The sequence below is a fragment of the Salvia miltiorrhiza genome, chromosome 3, assembly GCF_028751815.1.
Source record: "Salvia miltiorrhiza cultivar Shanhuang (shh) chromosome 3, IMPLAD_Smil_shh, whole genome shotgun sequence".
NCBI lineage: Eukaryota > Viridiplantae > Streptophyta > Magnoliopsida > Lamiales > Lamiaceae > Salvia > Salvia miltiorrhiza.
The window spans coordinates 21,280,944-21,306,333 of NC_080389.1; the positions used below are offsets into that span (position 1 = coordinate 21,280,944).

Here is a 25,390-nt window from a genome sequence, read left to right on the forward strand (position 1 = left end):
AAGGTGTAGAGCAATATGGGAAGAATGAAATCTCCACCTTTCCAAATCTATCACTGCCAATTACTTACCTTGATTCATGGATCTGTAGTGGTGGGGAATAAACGTTTGCAGCCATGGATGAAGCACCTCCCAAATTTGGGCCATCGAAATTGAAAGAGAGAGAGACTGCTGTAAGGATTTGCACACAATGGGAGATGGGATTTGAGAAGAAGAGGCAGATGGTGTTGAGTATGATAAATCGCAGGCAAATGGAGAGAGATTGAAGGATTTGAGCATGAGATTCGCAGGCAAATGGAGAGCGATTGAAGGATTTGCGCATCAATTGCCAATCTAATTTGTAACGGTGTTGAGTATTGATGATTTTGATTTTCTCCACAACTTTGAGGATTGAGGCGTAAGATGCAGAAATGAGAATCAGATAAATCGAAATACAGACTTTTGAGAGCGCCACGTAGGATAGAGAATGGCTGTGGGCTCTCAAAAATGTAGATGCCATTCAGGATCGATGACCCTAGATGCTAATTATTATGTTTTATACAAAATCCCCTACCATCGTCTCAAATAGGTTATTCTATCTATTATTAAATAGAATACATATTGAAGATCTCTCCTTCATTCTCTATCATATGTGCCACTCCCACAAGTGAGTATTTTGATCATTCTCAATTCTATATTATATGGCATTTTTACATCTTTTCTTCATCCATCCCACATTGAAATTATCATAAACTTCTCAATTCATAATCTATATAAAAGGCTCAATCTTCATGTAGACATTAGGCCATCTACTTTTTCCACATTGATATTATATTTAATCATTGGAAAATATAGATAAAGAAATACTTATAATATGTATTTCAAATAAATAGTTTTCCACATATTTTTATAACTGCAATAGATTTTCACATTAAATTTATAATAAACTTCATAATTCAAAATATAAAAAGTCAAAATTAAATTTCAATATTTGCAACCCTAAATAAAAGTATAGATGTTTCTGAAATAAATAGGTTCTTAAACTGAACTTGGTTAAAATAAATAAAATGATCGTTAGACACATCAAATACCAGCTCTCTGAAATCTCGAATTTCGAACATTTGAAGCTTAAAATACCATAACTAAGTTTCAAGCATTATTTCATTTTGAGTTTGGAAAATAAAACTGACTCGTGACCATCATCTAGTTTGAAGTTTGAAAGACCATAACTAAGTTTTGAGAATCATCTCGTCTAAGGCTTGAGAAAATTGATGTTAGATTCAAATTATATCATATCAATTTATTTAGTATTTCAATTGGTAAATTTTCATAAAAAATCAATGTTTTAATGTGCAAAATATCTTATTTTATGATTAAATTAAAATGAAGAAATAATTTATTTAATACAAGTATTTATTTTTAAAAATAAAATTAAATATTTTTTTATTTAATTAAATAAATTTGATCAACTTAAATTGACAAAGCAATTCAAATTGTATTAATCTCAATCACTCCACCAATTTAATGTGGGTATTTGGTTTGGAGAGTAAGAGCATTATATAGGTTTTTAATATGGTGAATTCACATAAAAAAAACAATACTTAGATAAATAAGAATGAATAGATATGTAAATGTTTGAAAAATTAGGATGAATAAAAATGCAAAAATATGACGATGGCACATAGGAGTATATATATGTGATGATTTTAATACATATTCTCGTCCTAAACATATAATAATACTAACTAATTTCTCGAATTTCAATGTGGGATAGATGAAAACAAATGTAAAAATATCATAAAGTGTAGAATTGAGAGTGAAACAATACTAATGTCACAGCCCACTATCCCAATGACGGGTTAACCGGGGTTATGACTTGGGGTGAACAATAAGAAATGGAAATGGACAATTACTTAACATTAAAGTATATGGAAATGTCACTCATAGATAAAATGCTAGGATCATATATGATTATTTGGATACACATAATTGAGAACTGATTAAGGTGGTTACCCAATAACACGTATCACAACTTCATATCATAGAGCTATCTTAATCAAAGTGTTTTGCAGCGGAAAACGTGTGAGATATACATATGAAGATGTATACTCAAGGTTACATTTCTTGAAATGTCAAAGGAACACCCGCTCAACATCATTCCATTCCATCAACTGCTCAACCTGCACATTTAGAAATACATGCAGGGCTGAGTATAAAAATACTCAGTGGCATAGCCGAAAATACAACATGCATACATATATAAATTGAACTGCCATAACAGTAACACACAGGGGTTTTTCTTAAATGACCTGCGCTTACTAAAATATTTCTTTCATTTTCATAAAGTCGATCGGCCGATCATTTTCCTTCATATGATCCATATCTGTTCCTTTCTGTCACGCGCCGGGAAGGAGGCCTCCTTACCACGGACGCCAAGACCGGTCGCAAGCGACTCGCGGTCTCCATAAGTGTAATACCCCGTTTTCCTGAGTTAAATTTAGAATTTATTTTGAACTTAAGATTTAAGATGATTCACGCCGGATATAAAGAAAATGAATTTATTTTAATTCCAACAAACGATTTGCAAAATCCTCCTTGTAAATGTTAGTCATTTAAATTCTTATGCATTTCATATTTATTTAAATTGAATATTAAGCATCTAACATCTACACGAGCTATTTATTTAAGCAAACACGAGCTATTTATTTAAGCAAACACTGAACGATTATTACAGTTTTCATAATACAACCCGGAAGACCTTATTTTATATTACTCTCCCACCTACTTCCTTCCACCTACTCCCTCTCACACCCACCTACTCCCTTCTTTTTGCAAACTTAATATAGCTGGTTGATCCGAGCTTCCATTTTCTATCCTCCACAATCATCCCACACATTTCATCTCCCTCATCAATTTTCAGCACATCAGCTACTGAACAAATTCAGAAGATTTGCAGAATGATAACCCAACAGATTTCTTTTGAAGGTTAAACCTCTAACTCTCTTACTCGAGCACTTCTTTTGAAACAGAAACTCAAGTTAGAACCCATACATAACACGTACACTGATTCCATCATATATAAATTTGCATATGACAACAAGACCCAAACTCAATGATGTTTATTTATCGTCTGTGCATATACATACATACATGAAGCATGTTTTTTTTAAAAATAGAAAAGAAGTAGATATTGAAGCTCTGTTTTTTTTTTATCCTTGTTTTCGAACTGCTGTGTCGAGTCGGGTAGACGAGTGTGGTGGCTGTGTGAATTGAGTCGGGAGGTGGACGGAGGCACGGCACGGCAGCGGCGCTGCTGTCGCCCGGCCACGGTGAGAGAGAGGGAGCTAGGGCTCGGGCGCCGCTCTTCGCGGTGGGATGTCGGGCCTGTTTCAGCCGAGAGAAGGGAGAACCGAGGGGTAGTGGTTGTCGCCGTTTGCTCCGGCGAGCTCCAGCGGCCGTGAGAGCAGTCGAGAGGGAGACGAGCAGCGAGGAGGGAGAGGAGAGTCGGAGTCGGCGGACGGCGGTGGTGGCCGTCTATTTTGCTCGCTGGAGGCCGAAGAGGGTGACGGCCGGCGGCCTTTGCTGCCGTCGATCTGAGGAAGGAGTCGGGGAAGAGAGCGGCTTCCGCTACTCGTTGGCGGAAGTGAGAGAGAGAGGAGGCCGCTGCAACGTCGGCTCTGCCCGCTGATGTCGGGCCACGCTGGAGAGAGAGGAAACCGAGGGAGGCGACGGCGGATCTGCTGCGAGGACGCCGGAGGCAGCGGCGGCTCCGCAGGGCGGTTGCTCCTGCTGCGTGAAGGAGAGAGGGCTGGGCGCGCAGCCGCTGGGTGCGTGTGTTTGTGTAGGGTAGAGGGAAAACTAGGGAGAGAAGATGGGGGAGAGGGATGGCGGCGGCGGCGGCCGGCGCTGCTGCCGTCCGCCGGAGAAGAGAAGAAGGTGAGGGAGGGGAAGGCTGCTGCACAGCAGCAGCTGGTATGTGTGTGTGCGTTGTGAGGCAGAGAGACGAGAAAAGGTAGAAAGAAGGGGTATAGGGTTTGAGTGTTGGGCTTTGGGGTGGGTTTGCGAATTGGGCCGAGTATTGGGCCGGGATTTTTGTTTATTTTTGTTTCAGTTGGGCTTTGAAGTGTTGGGCCTTTGTTTTAAATTTTGAACTCGGGCCGGTTTTTTTTTTAAAATTGAGAGATGGGCCTCTGATTATTTGAGTTTGGGCAGCCCCTTGTATTAATTTACTTGGGCTGCGATTTTTATTTAGTAACTTGGGCTCAGTTTATTTAATTAAAACAGCTGGGCCTTGTTACTTGGATTGTGCAGATTTTTTTTTTTAGTAAATGGACTGCATTATTTTATTAAATGGACTATACTAATATTAATTAATTGAACTATTAAATAGTTTAATTTATTTATTTAAAGAATAATTTGCATAATAATATTATTATTATTATGTGCATATACGATTAAGCATGAGATGATTTGCATAAGAATATTATATTATTATTATGTGCATATTTTAAGTAATTACTTACCATATGCTAAGTATGCATTTGCATCATGCAATAAAAGTATTTATGATTTAATTGGTTATTTATAATTCCAATTATTACAGAAAGATGAGTAAGAATATTGTTGGTGTTCTTAACTCAAGAGAAATGTTTTCAATTATTTATTCATTAAATTTTGAAAACCCGGCGTGATGAATCATAGAATGTTAAGCATTTTTCCCCAAGATATTAAGTTAGCTTCACGAGACCTATTAAGAATAGAATTTCTTGTAGGCTTTGTGATGACAAGGGGATTAGCACTGCTTTCCCAAGACAGGTTATGTGATTATGATCTTCAGGCTTTGCCTATCCAGGTGGGCATTACTTTTACTATACGTATATAGAGATCCCCTGCGTGTCGTAGGCCTCTTATACGAATATATGCATGAGATGATTTTAACTGTTAATTTCAGTTTATTATTATGCCCAAATGATAAAATGACTCTTATGAAATGAAAATGAAAATGTTTATGAAATGAAATGAAATGTTTATGAAATGATTGACTCTGCCAAAAATGTTATGTTTTTATATGTATCCTATCTGTGTTGGTTCGCCAACTTTAAAGGAAATCCAATTTGGGATCCTATGCTAGACAAAGGTCGCTAGCTAGGGTTAACGTGTACACTTATGGAGACCGCGAGTCGCTTGCGACCGGTCTTGGCGTCCGTGGTAAGGAGGCCTCCTTCCCGGCGCGTGACAGAAAGGAACAGATATGGATCATATGAAGGAAAATGATCGGCCGATCGACTTTATGAAAATGAAAGAAATATTTTAGTAAGCGCAGGTCATTTAAAAAAACCCCTGTGTGTTACTGTTATGGCAGTTCAATTTATATATGTATGCATGTTGTATTTTCGGCTATGCCCACTGAGTATTTTTATACTCAGCCCTGCATGTATTTCTAAATGTGCAGGTTGAGCAGTTGATGGAATGGAATGATGTTGAGCGGGTGTTCCTTTGACATTTCAAGAAATGTAACCTTGAGTATACATCTTCATATGTATATCTCACACGTTTTCCGCTGCAAAACACTTTGATTAGGATAACTTATGTTATGAATTGTGGACACGTGTTATTGGGTAACCCACCTTAATCAGTTCTCATTTATGTGTATGTTTTATAAGTATCCAAATGATCATATATGATCCTAGCATTTTATCTATGAGTGACATTTCCATATACTTTAATGTTAAGTAATTGTCCCTTTTCCATTTCTTATTGTTCACCCCAAGTCATAACCCCCTGTTAACCCGTCATTGGGATAGTGGGCTGTGACAGAGTGGTATCAGAGCGGTTCGTTCGCTTGGCCCTAGAAACCTTATTCTAAAGAGTCGAGTTCTAGTTTGATTCTTTAGACTTACATGGGTTCATATGGCACCGCTCAACACTCCATTGCATCGTGCTCAATCAAGGAAAGAAGGTAACTGCAGTTTCAACGTTTTAAAGATGTTAATGTTCTAAAATGCTTCATGAATATGTTTATGTGAAGAGCAGGTTATGATGAAATGTTGAATGTTTTGCCTTTCATGGCATATTTTCGCAGTCTTATGATGTTATGATCAGATGAATGATAGAAAGTGACATATGTTTTCCCAGAGAACATAGATTGCTATAAGATGCATGATCACAATTTCAAAAGAACATAAGGACTACTAGATTAGTAGGATATCTCTACAATCTAGATTCTTAAGGTAATGATTTAGAAGAATGAAGAGAACCTTAGAACGTCTCAGCTCCCTTAAGAAAATGATGGTTCTTTTGAACTACAAAAGAGGAATGAAAGATATGTACGAGGTAAAGGAAAAGCACAGAATGAAGATACGAGACGAATTCAAGGTAAACGTTGTTCCATCAAAAGGTTGAACCATAGTCTCTCTACGTTCAAATGTTCAAGTACGACGGAATATCAAATCGACTTTTGCTACAGGATAGATTTTAAGAATAGTGTGTTTTGCCTGTGTACGTATGTCTGTGTGTATATGTCTTAAGAGAGGTTTGGGGTTTGAGATCAATAGGATAGGAGAACCTTAAGATAAGTTTAAGTTGTCATAATGAACTTATGATTTGTTATGTATAATATGTTCATGGCTCTTCAAGTTCGGGACGATGTTTCCCGTGTGACTGGGAGGTGATGATGTTGGACCTGGCCAGTCCACATGATCCAAATCTCAGTAGACGTCTTTTGGGTTAAAAACCCATGTGTTTCAACTTTCGGTTGAAAGCCAGATGGGTTCGATACTCGAGGTCATTTTGTTCGACCTAGGTAGTTAATCATTTCATACCCTCTGGTCATTCTTTTTGATTCTCTTGAACAATTTCTACAAACACCTTATTTTGATGTTGTGTTGAGTTTGAGCCTTGCAAACTCGTGAGTTGTCATAATAGATCCCTTGTTTGATAATGACCAAGAAATGTTAGTCTACCGATGTTGTAGTATACTACCCAAACTATGACTTCATATAATTGTGTCTCATTGTGATTGGTTGAGATTAGTTTTTGTCCTATAAATGATATCGACCGCTCATTATGATAGAAATTCAGAGTCCAAGCTAAGACCGTAATATAGTGTTCGAGTACGAGGACTTAAGTTAATTGGTCTATGATAGTTTTAAGATAAATTCATAGGAAAGTGTTATTCATGTGATAGGTAACAAGAAATGGGTTGATGACTATTTTAGTCTTTGGAAAAAAGAATACCCGTAGATGAGCCCTAGGAATGAGGTAGGAGCAAAATGAACCTGCCGAAAAAGGACGAGGGAACTTATTCTCAAGTAATCTCGTGTATATAAATTGGAATTAGGATCCAATTGATGTGAGGAGAGACCCGAATCTATTCTAGATCGGAAAGTTAAAGTACTAAGGAATAAGTCGATACCCTTAGTAATAGTTCTTGGAAGCACTATGATCAAGAAAAGGCGACTGTGAGAACTCGATTCTAGCATGAATGATAAGTACCCAGAATTATTTCTGTGGTACAAATTTCGTGACGAAATTTCTTTTAAAGTGGATAGTATGTCATACCCCGACTTTTAATCCCTGATTAAGGGCTTAATTATTAATAATTAGGATTCGGCATCCATTAATAGTAAAAACTGGTTTGATTTATCTGATGCGATTTAATCATTATATATGTGTTTTAATGTGCTTAGTTAAAGGAAAATTTTTATAAATGTGGTGCATAAGTTTTAATTGGTGAGTTAAGTGTATTTATATGAGCCACATGAATTTTAAATTATGCATGAAGTCATGAATTTTATCTAAATTTGATAGTACATGTAACACCCCCGTACTTTTCCCTATGTTGTGAGATAATGTCTTAACACTATTGAGAATACTGAGATGTCAGAGAGATTGACTGTCCTATTAAGAAAATAGGAATAATGAGTTGGAAATAGAGTCGAGAAAGAAAGAGTGAAAAACATTGATAAAAAAAAAAAAAATCGGTCGGAGAGACGTCTAGTTTGTCTGTGTTTGCCGACTGCTTTGACGTGATATTATGTGAAATTACGTGACTGATTGATTATGTGAGTTTTGTTACGTATGTCATTGTGAGCAAGTTATTATGATTTTTATATGAGGATATTAGCACTTGGAATTTTTAATTAAGTTTCTAAGCAAGTACAGTTTATTTTTATCGAGAAATCAAAGAATGCCGGTTAATGAAAATATTTCCAAGCATATATTTTGTTTTAAAATTATTTTTCCTAAGAGAGGAATATTATAATTGAGTGAGTGCACTAATATTAGTGCTATAATTATTTTATGTGGTCACATGAATAATTATGTATTGGTATTTTATTAATTAGTACATTTCCATAGTTTTTTGTGAATTATTTTTGATCACCCTTCTCACACTATTACTTTAATTTCCCTACCATGTGACTAAATACCACAATTTGCCAAGTGTAGAGATTATTGAGAGAGTGTAGAGGTTATGAGAGAGTGTAGAGATTAGAGAGATGTAGAGATAGAGAGATCAAGACATTAATGTCCAATATTTCCTTAAGATTACAAAATCTCTTTAAAGATCACAAGATCATTTACAATCTTGCAAAATCCTCTCTCACTACTCACTCATCATTTTCGACCAACACCCTCTCTCCCTCTTTCTCTCACTTTCCTCCATTTTCCTCCATGGAAGAGACCTTCGGAAGCTTCCAAAAATTTACAAAACACCTCAATCCACTCTAAAATCTTCCATAAACACATCCTAGCTACTTATATTCAAGAGAATCATTGAAGAAGGCTTCCAAGCTAGAGTGAGAAAATGTGAGTTTGGTGAGAAATTTGGGTAAGTGGTCATGTATTCCATAAATCTTCTTTGAATGATGTTGTATGAAGAAAGAAAATCACCTCTCCCTCCCTTGTTCTTAAATTTTCAAAAAAATGGGTCTTTTACCCTTCAAAAATTTTCTTTTTCTTTCCTTGATTTGAAAAAAAAAATGAGATCTATGTGGGTTTGTTGATGATTGATGTGTGTTGTGAAGAGTATATGCTTTGAGATGTGGAAAGTCGATTGAGTGTAGTTTACAAACAAAAAAAAAAAAAAAAAAAAAAAAATTGGGAAATTGTGAGGTCGATGATTTATATGATGATTGATGATTATTGAGTTAATATATATGAATATCTTGATGATTAGCCATGAGATATAGATTTTTCTATTAGGTTAGTTTACCTAAAATTGGGATGTTGAGATCCTATGGATCAATTGATGTATTGATGATGGATTTGAGTTTATGAGATGATTCAGATGATTAATGATGGATGAGATTGAAGCTTGAGGTTGAGAGGTGAAAAATGAAAAGTGTTAGTTTGAGGAAGAAAGATGACACACATATGTATCTATATGTGATCTTGTTTTATGATGTTGATTTGTGCTAATTGGTAACCTAGGATGTTAGAACTATGATTTGATAAATAGGTTATACATGATTAGTGATATTTTCAAAAGAGTTTAGTTTAATAAAAATTAGGACTTTTTGCCTATGTGTTATTAAAGTGATTTTGGCTTAAGATATATGTATTTGAGCATGATATTAGTGTATAATTATGTTTGAGTAAGTCTTTTGTTGGCTAAGAAATTTTTGACTTAGTTTAGTTTGTATGAGTTTTTGAGTTTCATATTTTGAGAAGTCGATGATTGATAAAATGAGGTCTAATTGCTTATGACCATTATGTGAAAGTTTGTCATGTTTTATTAAGAGTTTCATGATGATACATGAAGTTTCATTAGAGTTTAGTACATGATAAAAGGGAATCTATATGTATAATGATTTATATGATGAATAAGGTCATGTTTGCATAATTGAGTAATTTTGTGCATGAAAATGAAAAGAGAATTTTAATGATGCGTTCATTGAAACGTTTTACTAGAGATTTGAGGTTATGATGTGAGAAGAGAGTCAAGATTTGAGTATGATGAGCATTATAATGTGCTTGAATGTTTGTGAGTGTTATATGTGTTTTAAAATGAGCTTTGATGAGTTCCTTGAAGGAATGTTGAGTTGAGTATTTTAAGAGTTTGAGATGAGATTGTGGTGAATTTCGTAGGCCTACTGACCTACTGTGATCGACGGTTTTTCAATGTTAAAAAGCTTTGAAAATTTTATACCAAGTCTCTGCATGAGTATTGAGAACATCGGTAAAATTTCAAATGATTTGGACTTCGTTTACTATTTTTATAAAATACAAAACCAAACTGCACATTACTACCGAGAGTTTCAGAGCGCAGGGGAAAGGAGTCATTCATTTCAGTAGCTTCCTGTGTGATCTAGGTTTCCAAAATTTTATGGTATTAACCTTATTGTGTTAGATAGATATCCACAAAATTTGAGCTCAGTTTGACAACATTTACTATTTTTTAAAAATCCAAGTTTTTGATTGCTCAAAAACTGCCGAATATGGTAGACTGTAGTAAAACAGTCATATCTCCTACAATACTTGGAGTTTTTTGACTCAATTTTTTTTTTATATGAAAATAGACTCGAAGACCTTTCTTTGGTATGAGTCTCGAGTCCAGGAGGTGTCGAAGTAAGAACAGGATAGATTTTGAAGTTGAGTCAGTGTAAAAACAGAGCATGTTTTGATAATGTTTGATTGTGTTTTCTTATATGCCTTATGTGATTGTGTTGTCTATGTGTTGAATGAGATTGGACGAGCCTTATATGAGAGATAAATCGAGACTTAGTACCATGATTTTCTTGAAACTTATCCTTGAACTTAAGGATTTGAGATGAGTGGAGAGTTTATATAGAGATGAGTAAAGAGATAGAATATGAGATAGAGCATGAGTTAAGGCTTTATGAGTATGGATTTTAAAAGGATTAAAATGTTTTAAATCAATTCCTTTTTAATGGAGTTTAAAATGCTTATTTAAGTCATTTATAAATGAATAATGAGAAATGCGTAAAGAAGTTCGTAAATGAATCGCGGCATGAGATTTTCAATTTCCCTAGTAAACTAAGGAGATATTATGAAGGAACAAGCAATGAACGAGATTCTCACCACCGAGTCACTACAACAATTGGAGAAGGAAAAAGTTCACGCACAAACAAGATATGTACACCACCTCAAGATGAAAGTAAAGAAAAAGGAAATAGAAGGAAAGCACTAGAACTAAACTTAAGGTATAACCCAACCCCAAGGCTAGTAGGCTCAAGTTAAGAGAGTGAATGCTTTGGCTAAAGTGCCAGAAGCTACAGCAAGAATAAAGTTGGAACGCCACCACAATAGAAACTTAGAAACCCCCATTAAATAATCATTTGAAAATGAGAAAATGAGTTTACATGGCAGAAGGAGTGCCATTAATCTTTAAGTGAAAGTTACCAAGATGAATGAGAAAAGTTTGATATTAGAAGTCCCTAGTCAAATCTGAGAAGGTGACTTAGGACGAAGGAAACAATTAAGATAGTTCACCACTTTACTAAGATGAAGTGGGTGCAAGAATGTTGTTAGGTCCTGAACTGGTCCAACAGGCGATTGAGAAAGTCGACCACATCAAGCAAAGAATCAAAGAAACTCAAGATAGACAAAAGTCTTACGCCGATAAACGCCGATTGGAATTAGAATTTAATGTTGGGGATCGAGTTTTCCTCAAAGTCTCTCCCTCAAAGGGAGTTATACGTTTCGGAAAGAGGGGCAAGTTACGACCCCGTTATATAGGACCTTTTGAGATCCTAGATAAGTTAGGCCTTTGTAGCCTATAAGTTGGCTCTGCCACCAAGCATTGTGGATGTATACAATACGTATAGCACCTCGCAATTAAGAAAGTATGTGATTAAGCAAGATAAAGTAGTCCTAGCCAGGACCTAAGTTGTGATGAGAAATCAGTCCAGATACTTGATCGCAAGATTCAAATTTTACGAGGCAATAATATTGTTCTCGTCATGTAGTGGAACCATCACAGGATGGAAAAGGCCACAAAAGAGATGAATGAAACGAATGACTAGTATCACAAGATAGAATACCAGATATGCAATTCCGAGGACGGAATTTTTATAAGGAGGGAGGAATGTAATACCCCGTTTTCCTGAGTTAAATTTAGAATTTATTTTGAACTTAAGATTTAAGATGATTCACGCCGGATATAAAGAAAATGAATTTATTTTAATTCCAACAAACGATTTGCAAAATCCTCTTTGTAAATGTTAGTCATTTAAATTCTTATGCATTTCATATTTATTTAAATTGAATATTAAGCATTTCACATCTACACGAGCTATTTATTTAAGCAAACACTGAACGATTATTACAGTTTTCATAATACAACCCGGAAGACCTTATTTTATATTACTCTCCCACCTACTTCCTTCCACCTACTCCCTCTCACACCCACCTACTCCCTTCTTTTTGCAAACTTAATATAGCTGGTTGATCCGAGCTTCCATTTTCTATCCTCCACAATCATCCCACACATTTCATCTCCCTCATCAATTTTCAGCACATCAGCTACTGAACAAATTCAGAAGATTTGCAGAATGATAACCCAACAGATTTCTTTTGAAGGTTAAACCTCTAACTCTCTTACTCGAGCACTTCTTTTGAAACAGAAACTCAAGTTAGAACCCATACATAACACGTACACTGATTCCATCATATATAAATTTGCATATGACAACAAGACCCAAACTCAATGATGTTTATTTATCGTCTGTGCATATACATACATACATGAAGCATGTTTTTTTTAAAAATAGAAAAGAAGTAGATATTGAAGCTCTGTTTTTTTTTATCCTTGTTTTCGAACTGCTGTGTCGAGTCGGGTAGACGAGTGTGGTGGCTGTGTGAATTGAGTCGGGAGGTGGACGGAGGCACGGCACGGCAGCGGCGCTGCTGTCGCCCGGCCACGGTGAGAGAGAGGGAGCTAGGGCTCGGGCGCCGCTCTTCGCGGTGGGATGTCGGGCCTGTTTCAGCCGAGAGAAGGGAGAACCGAGGGGTGGTGGTTGTCGCCGTTGCTCCGGCGAGCTCCAGCGGCCGTGAGAGCAGTCGAGAGGGAGACGAGCAGCGAGGAGGGAGAGGAGAGTCGGAGTCGGCGGACGGCGGTGGTGGCCGTCTATTTTGCTCGCTGGAGGCCGAAGAGGGGTGACGGCCGGCGGCCTTGCTGCCGTCGATCTGAGGAAGGAGTCGGGGAAGAGAGCGGCTTCCGCTACTCGTTGGCGGAAGTGAGAGAGAGAGGAGGCCGCTGCACGGCGGCTCTGCCCGCTGATGTCGGGCCACGGCTGGAGAGAGAGAAACCGAGGGAGGCGACGGCGGATCTGCTGCGAGGACGCCGGAGGCAGCGGCGCTCCGCGGCGGTTTGCTCCTGCTGCGTGAAGGAGAGAGGGCTGGGCGGCGCAGCCGCTGGGTGCGTGTGTTTGTGTAGGTAGAGGGAAAACTAGGGAGAAGAAGATGGGGGAGAGGGATGGCGGCGGCGGCGGCCGGCGCTGCTGCCGTCCGCCGGAGAAGAGAAGAAGGTGAGGGAGGGGGAAGGCTGCTGCACAGCAGCAGCTGGTATGTGTGTGTGCGTTGTGAGGCAGAGAGACGAGAAAAGGGAGAAAGAAGGGGTATAGGGTTTGAGTGTTGGGCTTTGGGGTGGGTTTGCGAATTGGGCCGAGTATTGGGCCGGGATTTTTGTTTATTTTTGTTTCAGTTGGGCTTTGAAGTGTTGGGCCTTTGTTTTAAATTTTGAACTCGGGCCGGTTTTTTTTTAAATTGAGAGATGGGCCTCTGATTATTTGAGTTTGGGCAGCCCCTTGTATTAATTTACTTGGGCTGCGATTTTTATTTAGTAACTTGGGCTCAGTTTATTTAATTAAAACAGCTGGGCCTTGTTACTTGGATTGTGCAGATTTTTTTTTTTAGTAAATGGACTGCATTATTTTATTAAATGGACTATACTAATATTAATTAATTGAACTATTAAATAGTTTAATTTATTTATTTAAAGAATAATTTGCATAATAATATTATTATTATTATGTGCATATACGATTAAGCATGAGATGATTTGCATAAGAATATTATATTATTATTATGTGCATATTTTAAGTAATTACTTACCATATGCTAAGTATGCATTTGCATCATGCAATAAAAGTATTTATGATTTAATTGGTTATTTATAATTCCAATTATTACAGAAAGATGAGTAAGAATATTGTTGGTGTTCTTAACTCAAGAGAAATGTTTTCAATTATTTATTTACTAAATTTTGGAAACCCGGCGTGATGAATCAAGTATGTTTAGTGCATCCACTAAGACTTTAAGTTAGTTTCACGAGACCTATTAAGAATAGAATTTCTTGTAGGCTTCGAGCATCAGAAGGATTAGTACTGCTATTCCGATTCAGAGATAAGGTTAAACGACAGGCTTTGCCTATACAGGTGGGCATTACTTTTACTATACGTATATAGAGATCCCCTGCGTGTCGTAGGCCTCTTATACGAATATATGCATGAGATGATTTTAACTGTTAATTTCAATTTATTATTATGCCCAAATGATAAATGACTCTTATGAAATGAAAATGAAATGTTTATGAAATGAAATGAAATGTTTATGAAATGATTGACTGCCAAAAATGTTTATGTTTTTATATGTATCCTATCTGTGTTGGTTCGCCAACTTTAAAGGAAATCCAATTGGGATCCTATGCTAGACAAAGGTCGCTAGCTAGGGTTAACGTGTACACTTATGGAGACCGCGAGTCGCTTGCGACCGGTCTTGGCGTCCGTGGTAAGGAGGCCTCCTTCCCGGCGCGTGACAGAAAGGAACAGATACGGATCATATGAAGGAAAATGATCGGCCGATCGACTTTATGAAAATGAAAGAAATATTTTAGTAAGCACATGTCATTTAAGAAAACCCATGTGTGTTACTGTTATGGCAGTTCAATTTATATATGTATGCATGTTGTATTTTCGGCTATGCCCACTGAGTATTTTTATACTCAGCCCTGCATGTATTTCTAAATGTGCAGGTTGAGCAGTTGATGGAATGGAATGATGTTGAGCGGGTGTTCCTTTGACATTTCAAGAAATGTAACCTTGAGTATACATCTTCATATGTATATCTCACACGTTTTCCGCTGCAAAACACTTTGATTAGGATAACTTCATGTTATGAAGTTGGGACACGTGTTATTGGGTAACCCACCTTAATCAGTTCTCCTTTATGTGTATGTGTTATAAGTATCCAAATGATCATATATGATCCTAGCTTTTTATTTATGAGTGACATTTCCATATACTTTAATGTTAAGTAATTGTCCATTTCCATTTCTTATTGTTCACCCCAAGTCATAACCCCTGTTAACCTGTCATTGGGATGGTGGGCTGTGACAACCCCCGTGCACCAGGAAATAAACCCGGGACACGGTTTAGAGCGTAAGCAGAAAGAATGATGGAAATTTCCCATAGATTCGGAGTCAAACTCATGAGAGAGAACGTATTACCAGGTAAAATAACCGTGACAACCCAAAAAACATAAAAACAGAGCACCAATCAAAACATCGTTAGCGAAATACGTTAGATTCGTAAGAAAAACGTAAGTTATGCGAGAAAACACTATAACCACACACAATTATCATGATTACGTAAAATAATAACATATTAACGCCCGATCCTCAGCGCCCACCACCTTCCCAACATGCACATGTAGGGAAAAATTGTAAAAAACCACAGATCCCAAAGGTTCGTAGGTAGATCCGTATGAAAAACATGAATATCGATCCGGATTTGCTTGGGTAATCAGATCATCAGCTCAATTGGAGCCTACGCACGCAAATCCGATCGTAATTGCGAATCTGCATGCGCAGGTGGTCGAAACTCACGCCTTAGCCCTGAAATTCCCACAGACGGCGCCAGTTGGTGAATTATAATCAAACATATATATATTTAATCGGTGATTTATTGTCGAATTATACCTAGTGTTGTTTGGAAAAGCGAGAGAAATGCTAAGTTGTTGAAAGCACGAAAGTAAGACTGCAGTAATATTGCGAATGAAAAAGCGTAGATTACAGAGTGCGTATGCATGGCTATTTATAGATTACACGCTGGGGGCAAAATAGTAAATTCGTTGTCAAAACTTGCGCCTCGCGTGGTCGAGGGCATAACAGTAAATTCGCCTCTAAGCGGGAGATTTCTCTGCTCTTTTGGTGATCTCTCTGACGAAAACCATTTCTCTGGCGAAGGCCATCCTTCTGGCGAGAACCATTTCTCTGGCGGGAGTGACTTCTCTGACGGAGGCGACTTCTCTGGTGAAGACCATTCCTCTGATGAGGCCCGTCCCTCTGACCAGGACCGTTCCTTCTGCTCTGCACATATTACTCCTCATCACCGAGCATGCTGAAGAGTTTCAAGACCTCGTCAGCTACTTCTTCTTCATCTTCGTCAAGACGATGCCCAGATCTAGATTTCATGGAATTGACGAAATTCTTTCAAACAATGAAATGGAAGCTCTCGAGAATAGTGTCTTTGAAAAGTTTAAAGTCACAAATCTCTGGGTTGCAATCCATGACTGGTCTCCCAACTTCAGACAGTATCTTGTCTCCAAAGGTCTTCTCAAGGAAGATCACAACAATAATGATGAAACTCATCCTGAGTCTCCAATTCGTCAAACTCTTCCTTCCGACACAGGGAATGAAGACTCTGCTGATGAAGTTCCGAAATCAGCAAGGCCTCTCTCTGACGAAGAAATTCAAATGCTGGATGAAAGGCTTCTCATTCAAGAAGAGGAGACTTACGATCTCAAGGCTAAACTCGCCTTCCTTGAATCTACTGTCATGAGTCTTCAACAGCAACTGGGAATTCAGACCAAGGACAGCGTCGCGCCTGAATCTCACAACATCAAGAAGCAAGAAGAAGACAAGAAGGGAAAATGGAATAGAACTGTAGATGTAACGCCCCAATTTTCATAAACTTTTCAAACTAAAATCTTGAAGAACTAATAGTTAAAAATAAAATTTCTTGAATTATAAAAGTTTAAACCAATTTAAAATCAACTTGTCAAAACTAAAGTAGTAACATGAAATAAAAATAAATAAATAAAACGATAAACTAAAACTTAACAAATTCTACAAAAATGTTCAATGTAAAATCCTTATCACTAGTCATTCTCCACTTCCATGGCCACCTCGACTCCAGAACTGCAAAACTGAAAAGATAAGGGGGTGAGCATATTGAAAATATACTCAGTGAGAAACCATGCAAATATTCATGTACACATAAACATGCAAATAATTCACATTGTCATACACATATTCTGAATTCTGAGTGTTTTATGATCATGTACTTGAACATGATATTCTGAATTTATGATCATGTACTTGAACATGATATTCTGCGTTCTGATCATGTACTTGAACATGATATTCTGCGTTTCTGATCATGTACTTGAACATGATATTCTGCGTTCTGATCATGTACTTGAACATGATATTCTGAACATGTATTTCTACATGGCTGAGCAAGTATAATCAAACATGAACTAAAAGCATATTCAGACATACATGAATATAACAACAAGCATATAATCCCTCACCTTAGAGTCGAAGCTAAATAAATCAAATCCGGAATGAAGGTCTTAATAGCGCCGCACCAGAAGAATTCGTCAAAATCGCAGCTGAACAGACCAGTCAGCTTCAAGCCTTCGTTTGAAGCCTCAAACGTCCTCAAATCGTATTTTGCCCAGAAATACGACTTCTTCGTCTTCGAGAGAGCGTTCCGTGGCCGCCTGTTTCGCTTGAATCGGAGTTTTGTGGAGGAAGTTATGGCCGTTCTCCCGAAACTGCCAGAACTTGATTTCTTGCGAAAATCTGACTCCAGCTCAGATCTTCTGCCTACACGTTTCTAGCCCTCTCTGCTCTCTCTAAAACCCTAATTAATTAGTGTGTCCGTCTCTTTTAGGGTTTGAAAATAGATCCCATATTTATACTAGTTTTTAAAGAGTTCTAGTTCTAATAGGAAACAAAAATAATACTAATACTAATAATAATAATAATAATAATAATAATAATAATAATAATAATAATAATAATAATAATAATAATAATAGTCTAGATAAAATTATTGGTGCATATCTATATGTATCATGTAATTATTTAAAAAAAATAAGCTATACAAGAAAATACTATTAATTAAACTTATAAAATAAATCTAAATTATCGGGGTGCTACAACCTACCCCACTTAAAATAATTTCGTCCTCGAAATTCTAGTCACGATTCTTGAGCCATATAATCTAGTTCTATGGTGAGGTAACTTCATCCTTTGCACGTGTTCCACGAACCCGTAGTCGCTACTCCATGTATAGCAGTCGTACACCGATTGAAGCCTCCTAATCCTTTCGTATCTCTCGCATTGTACACGCAAGAGTTCACAACGTTCACTTAATCTTTCATATTCTTCGCGCAATTTCTCAATTCGTGCTTGTAGGGTACTTGAGCTCTAGTGGGAGTTTGACGTGTCCGTGCCATCTAACAATTTCACAATTTCAACTATTTCTAACGAAGCTAAACATAATAGTACTAGAACATAAAGGCATCATAAAAAAAAGGCATGTAAAACATCATAACGGCCATATATTTAAGCAATTAAAACACATACCTTGGAGTCGATGTAGCACATGAGTTTCGAATGACTAGACTTATCTAACCTTTTAAGCTTACTTAAACTTTTCTGAAAGCAAAACATTTTTTTTTAAAGCACGAGTCTACAAGAACGTAGACCCGCTCTGATACCACTATGTAACGCCCCAATTTTCATAAACTTTTCAAACTAAAATCTTGAAGAACTAATAGTTAAAAATAAAATTTCTTGAATTATAAAAGTTTAAACCAATTTAAAATCGACTTGTCAAAACTAAAGTAGTAACATGAAATTAAAATAAATAAATAAAATGATAAACTAAAACTTAACAAATTCTACAAAAATGTTCAATGTAAAATCCTTATCACTAGTCATTCTCCACTTCCATGGCCACCTCGACTCCAGAACTGCAAAACTGAAAAGATAAGGGGGTGAGCATATTGAAAATATACTCAGTGAGAAACCATGTAAATATTCACGTACACATAAACATGCAAATAATTCACATTGTCATACACATATTCTGAATTCTGAGTGTTTTATGATCATGTACTTGAACATGATATTCTGAACATGTATTTCTACATGGCTGAGCAAGTATAATCAAACATGAACTAAAAGCATATTCAGACATACATGAATATAACAACAAGCATATAATCCCTCACCCAGGGACGGAGCCAGGGGGGGCTAGGGGGGGCTAGAGCCCCCTCCCAAATTTTGAGTTTTTTTTTTTTTTTTTTTTTAATAATTTTAAAATATATATAGATATATGTTTATACAAATAATTTTGTTTTATAAAAGAGTATTTGGTTATTATATTCTCTCATATATATACTTAATTTAAGGATAATTCCGTTATTTAAAACTATATAATCTATGAAATATTGTTTGTTATTATTACTATTATACTTGTCTTTTAATAAAAAATGCCTAATATGTATTAAATGCTAAAAAAAATTATAATGTATTGAAACTAATTTGTAATATATAAAAAATATATAATCTATGAACATGTTGTTTGTTATTATTATTATTATGCTTGCCTTTTAATAAAAAATATCTTAAATATACGGAATGTCCAAAAAAAGTTTTGTGATATATTGAAACTATATAATCTATGAAAATATTGTTCGTTATTATTAGTATTATGCTCGTATTTTAATAAAAAAAATACCTTAAATATACAAAATGCCCAAAAAAAATTTCTCGGGGGCTACCGCCCCCGAACCCCCGTACAATTTCAGCCCCCCCCGAAATTAATTCCTGGCTCCGTCCCTGCCCTCACCTTAGAGTTGAAGCTAAATAAATCAAATCCGGAATGAAGGTCTTAATAGCGCCGCACCAGAAGAATTCGTCAAAATCGCAGCTGAACAGACCAGTCAGCTTCAAGCCTTCGTTTGAACCCTCAAACGTCCTCAAATCATATTTTTCCCAGAAAATAAGACTTCTTCGTCTTCGAGAGAGCTTTCCGTGGCCGCCTGTTTCGCTTGAATCGAAGTTCTGTGGAGGAAGTTATGGCAATTTTCCCAAAACTGCCAGAACTTGATTTCTTGCGAAAATCTGACTCCAGCTTAGATCTTCTGCCTACACGTTTCTAGCCCTCTCTGCTCTCTCTAAAACCCTAATTAATTAGTGTGTCCGTCTCTTTTAGGGTTTGAAAATAGATCCCATATTTATACTAGTTTTTAAAGAGTTCTAGTTCTAATAGGAAACAAAAATAATACTAATAATAATAATAATAATAATAATAGTCTAGATAAAATTAATGGTGCATATCTATATGTATCATGTAATTATTTAAAAAAATAAGCTATACAAGAAAATACTATTAATTAAACTTATAAAATAAATCTAAATTATCGGGGTGCTACAGTAGAGACAGCTGAAGACCCACCAAAGAATGCGAGCAAGAAACTTCACATCAACTAAAGACAAAGGAAGGTCAAGAATGTCAACTGTCTTCAATTTTCTGTGAATGATGTTCTAGAAACTGTTTTTGACAACCTTCTCATGTTCAGTCTTGTTTTACAATATTTGACTGATTGATGCATTGAAATTAAATTGGTTTACTCTTGCGTATGTTTGTTACTCCCGCATTACTCACTTCAGTCAACCTCTATGTTGATAACTGGTTGTCAAACTCAGGGGAAACTCTGTTTAAATCCAAATCAGATGTTAATATTCTTCCTGACTGATTGTTGGGAACTTGACTGAAATGGTTTTATCTTTAACTGATGAGAGAATGAAACGACTTGTGCTTTTTTATTGACTAGTGACCATGTTTTCTTAATAAATGAGATCAATTCAAAATACCTTATTTGAACTTATCTTTTCTGAATCATCGCATGATTTGATCGACGCCTCTTTTCATGAGCAAGAGATTGTATCAAATATTCTTCATCACTTAAAATCTCTTATTTCAAGGTATTTCTCTGACGAGCATTAATTACGGACTTCAAAAATCATTAAATACAATTTGGCGTGCAGATTTCAAACCGCCGATGTCTTTTCAAGTACCCTTTATAACAGTTCATCTTCCACGATCACACTTCGTCACCACGTCTCACGTCTGCACTTTGTCTCCACAAACCACGTTTCTCACTTTCATCACATCATCACGTTCACTCTCTCTCTCCCACATTTCAACTAACCATCATCCACAACCATCAACTGTGAGATTTCTCCCTGTTCCAAAACTCCTTTTCTGCAGATTTACAAAAATGACCAAATCCGATGGAAAGAAATTGGACACCAAGGAAATTGACTGCATCACCAAAAGAATCAGATACGAACAGTTGCTCGATACTCCATCTTTTCAGAAGAAGCCGGAGCACCATGAAGCAGAAGAAGTTCTGACCCGACATCAATAGATGAAGTTCGTAACCAGGGAAGCAGGTTACCTTCTCATTGATGCTGTCAAGCAATTCTATCAAAATCTGCGTCTCGATGATTCTGGCGAGCTCCTCTCTACAATAACAGTCTACACTGCATCTGACCTCTCTGACAAACAGGAAGAAATTCTCAATGTCACAAACAGTATCAGAGAGTTGTTCAATCTTCCAAACAGTGGTCCGTCACTCACATCTCATTCAGACAAAGAAGCAAATGCCACCCTCAAATCTGCCTTGAAGAAATCAGATGAGTCGACTGAAGGGACTATCATTCTATCTCTCCTCAAGCCTGAATACACTCTGCTAGGCAAAATTATTCAGAAGTGCTGGATGGGCGCAACGGGAACTCCGGACAAGGCTTCTCAGCCCCAGAAGAATATTCTGGCCGCTCTCTTGAAGGAAGGACCCTTCAACTGGGAAGAGGCTTACCTCAATCTCCTCTTCAGCGAGCCTCGCAACTCCAAACCTGCAAACTTACTCCGACAGGAAAATAGGGTTTCCCAAATTATCATTCAAGGGACGAAGAAATTCCCTTTAATTTTCTGGCCGGAGATGCTGCCGTTTACGAATAGCTATCGACTACTCAAAGTCGCGAAAGGTGGACCTAAGCCTTCCACAAAGGCAAAGGTAATTGTTGTCTCCTCCCCCGAGCCAAATGAATCAGAACTCCTTGAACCTCCCACTTCTGAGCATCCCATTCCAGATACCTCAAACGTACCTCGTCGTCCTCGCTCTTCTATTCCGAAAATAACATCCAAACATGTCCCCAAACCAAAGCCTAAAGCTGTCTCCAGAAATCCAATCTCTCCTAAATCCAAAGGCAAAGCTGTACTGCAGACTCCTTCTGAACCAACTCCCAGTGGTTCATCAGCAAAAATCCAAGCAGTCACAGCTCTGCAATTTGAAGCCCGACAAGATGCAACAAATCACTTACTGCATCTTCTTGGTGACTTTGATACATCTCTAGAAGTCTACCAAAATCTCTGTAGACTTCTCACCTACACCTTCCTGAAGGCGGCTCCCTGCCCTCAGGTCAATGATCTTCAAAGCATTGAAACTGAAGACTCATTTGAATTTGAAGAAGCCTCCCTGATCAGCATCTTCCAATTCACCAGAGTGTGGGATGTGATCTATGGTTTTGACAAGCTCGCCATGGATTATCTTAAATCCCTAGGTTACTCCAGAAATACTCTGATTCTCAACTAGGATGCTGGCACATCCACATTGAGAATCGTTGAAGAGACTCCAGTCCCTGATTCTGTTGCTCCATCGCCCCCTCTTCATCAGAATCCAGAAGCTGAAGTCACTCTCCAAGAAGCCCCTGCTTCTGAGTCTGCTCCTCAAATCGACTCTGCAGCTGGTTTCACTTCTCCAGATCAGCTGATGACTTATCCCATCAGTCAGTTATTGACAGAAACTTCAACTGACATGCCATCCTTCTCTGAGGATATTCAGCCAAGTGATTTTGACAAGACTGAAAATCCGAGCTCCCCTCCTGCAACTGAGATGAAATCAGTTGACAATATTGATCCCTCATCTCCGGAAGGACGTGTTGAGGACATCACAGAAACTCCTCGACCCTCCTTACCGCCGATCTTCACCACTGATGAGCCCACTCCAACCGAGGGCCATAACATCAGTAAAGGACGCACTTTTGCTCCTTCCTCTCCCACTGGTGAAGAAGTCCTTCCTCCTGCTCCATCCACAATCCCTGATGCTGCTACATCATCTCATGAAGCTTCAACCTCTCACGAGCAAGCACAAGCAACCCCTGCTCCTCCTGAGCAATCAGAGGAAGTCATCGAAATCTCTTGCAAACCTGGTGTCATTCGATATGACTCGGATGTTGATACTAATGGATTTCTCACTGAATGAAAATAGGGAGAACCCATCAAAGCTCAGTTCAAAATTCTTGAAGGCACTGAGAATCCAATAGATGCCTTGCTGGAAGTCATCTCTGATCAACAGTTCACGATTGAGACGCTCAAACATGAGAGAGAACGTCAGGACATCTACGGCGCCAAGTTTCTAAAGTATCTCATTGCTGTTGAAGCACAGGCCCAAGATGACATGATCGATCATGATGTTCGCATCACCGTTCTCCGAAGAAGAATTCTGCAAGCAAAAATTGATCATCTCACTCTCAAAAGAGACCTGGTTCCACTTCAAGATGGATTTCCAAAAGTTCAGAAAGAACTCACCGAGTTTCAGCAACACGTCTTGGAAGCAGAGATAAAATCCAAGCAACAACTTCTCGATCTCCAAAACCAACTTGGAAAAATGTGCATCGAGTTCATGAAAGATTTCATGACTGCTACAGATTCCAAACTTATGATCGTAGAAGAACTCCGACCCATCTTTTCTCGCCTCGCTAAATTCAAAAGTGAGCAGAACATAGTTCGTGAATCATCCAACTCTAGCATCCAAAACTCATCGCTCATTCAAACGATACTTCACGACATCAAGGATCTTCAACGAATAGTCAACTCTCTCCCTAGAGATGATGCCAAAAAGAGGGAAGAGTATTCAGGACCTAACCTTTCTGTAGATCTGGCACTTTGCCAAAGCTCAAGCCATCTTCTCTGGCGCTACCAATCCCACTGCGCAAGCTCCTTCTGCCTCAAGAGATTTCAGCAGAAAGAGATCAAGAGAAGAAAGCTCATCTTCCAGAAACCCAGAGCCGAAGGCCAAGAAAGTTCTCCTTATGGGCGACGATACTTCACAACCCTTCCCACAAAGGCTTCGAGAACAACAAAGAATATTGTAATATATCAGTGAAGGTCTCTTGGTATCCTATTTGGATAGGTTTGAACGACAAGAACAATGGATACCGACTGACATGAATGAATGGTGGGAAAAGCTGAAAGAATGCTACACCAAATGAGTTATCTTCGCCAATCTCAACAGGAGTAGTGATTTCCAAAATGAAGCATGGAAATACTTTCATGTAAACTGGCCTGAGAGAGCAATGGTTATGAGATTGCAGTCTGCTCAAAGGAAAGCTAGAATTTCAACCTCAAATTCCCTGAAGACGAAGGTTTGCCCCCCGAGAACCAGAAACGGGGTCAACAGAGAATCTATCAAAAGAGAAGTCAAGAGCATCTGCAACATCTGGAAGGTGCCTACAAACGTCAGCTCAGATGCGTATAACAATATCTGGAACGCGGTCTTCAATTTGTATGGTCAGAAGCCTTAGTTTTCTGTTTTATTTCTTTAGAAGTTTCTTTACCCTTCCTGTATTTCAAACTGATGTCTCATCAGTCTTTCTTTAATGAAAGGAACTTCTTTTGATCTCAACCTGAAGACAATGACTTTTTGTCCAGGCCCTGATTAATATTTTTCTGTCTTATTCTAGTTCTGTTTGAACTGTTGTGTTCTTTCTCTAAGTACAAGTTTTTAGGTTCTATTGTTAAGGGGGAATTGTATTCACCCTATTTTAGAACTTGTGCTCTAAGTTCAGTCTTTTTCTTTCTTAGAACTGCTGTGTGGTTTTGGCATCATCAAAAAGGGGAAAATTGTTGGGAACTTAACGAAATATCCTATTCCTTATTTTGATGATACCAAAATCAATAGCTTTCTTTTGTAATAGACTAGAACTGCTCGAACTCAAGTGTTAGAGTTCTTTTTCTAGTTTAGCTTGTTGTTTTGAAGACTGAAGAACGAAGGACTGAAGACTGAAGACTAAAGATCCCGACTGAAGCATCAGTCGAAGAAACAGTTTTGGACTGATTACTTAATGCGTCCCACGTGGAATCAGCGGACTGAAACTAAAGTCAAGTATCAGTTAAACATTCTTCATCGGACTGAACCTCCAACGTTCAAAGGAAGCCACATACTCCGAAAGTACAGCCGCATTAAATGCAGAGATCTCAGAATCGTCCTTTTCTCTGCAGAGGACACTCCTCTTTGGTGATTACCT

The 25,390-nt window shown here is 37.7% G+C and overlaps 2 long non-coding RNA genes across 2 annotated transcripts; both read left to right on the plus strand.

Moving 5' to 3' along the window:
• The first annotated feature begins 2,652 nt into the window (after positions 1-2,652).
• LOC131018094 (uncharacterized) lies at positions 2,653-5,716 on the plus strand. Its single transcript, XR_009100037.1, has 3 exons — positions 2,653-2,961; positions 4,749-4,828; positions 5,429-5,716. It is a non-coding gene; the product is annotated as an uncharacterized LOC131018094 (long non-coding RNA).
• A 5,799-nt stretch (positions 5,717-11,515) lies between these two features.
• On the plus strand, positions 11,516-15,269 carry LOC131018095 (uncharacterized). Its single transcript, XR_009100038.1, has 2 exons — positions 11,516-12,519; positions 14,972-15,269. It is a non-coding gene; the product is annotated as an uncharacterized LOC131018095 (long non-coding RNA).
• Positions 15,270-25,390: the final 10,121 nt, after the last annotated feature.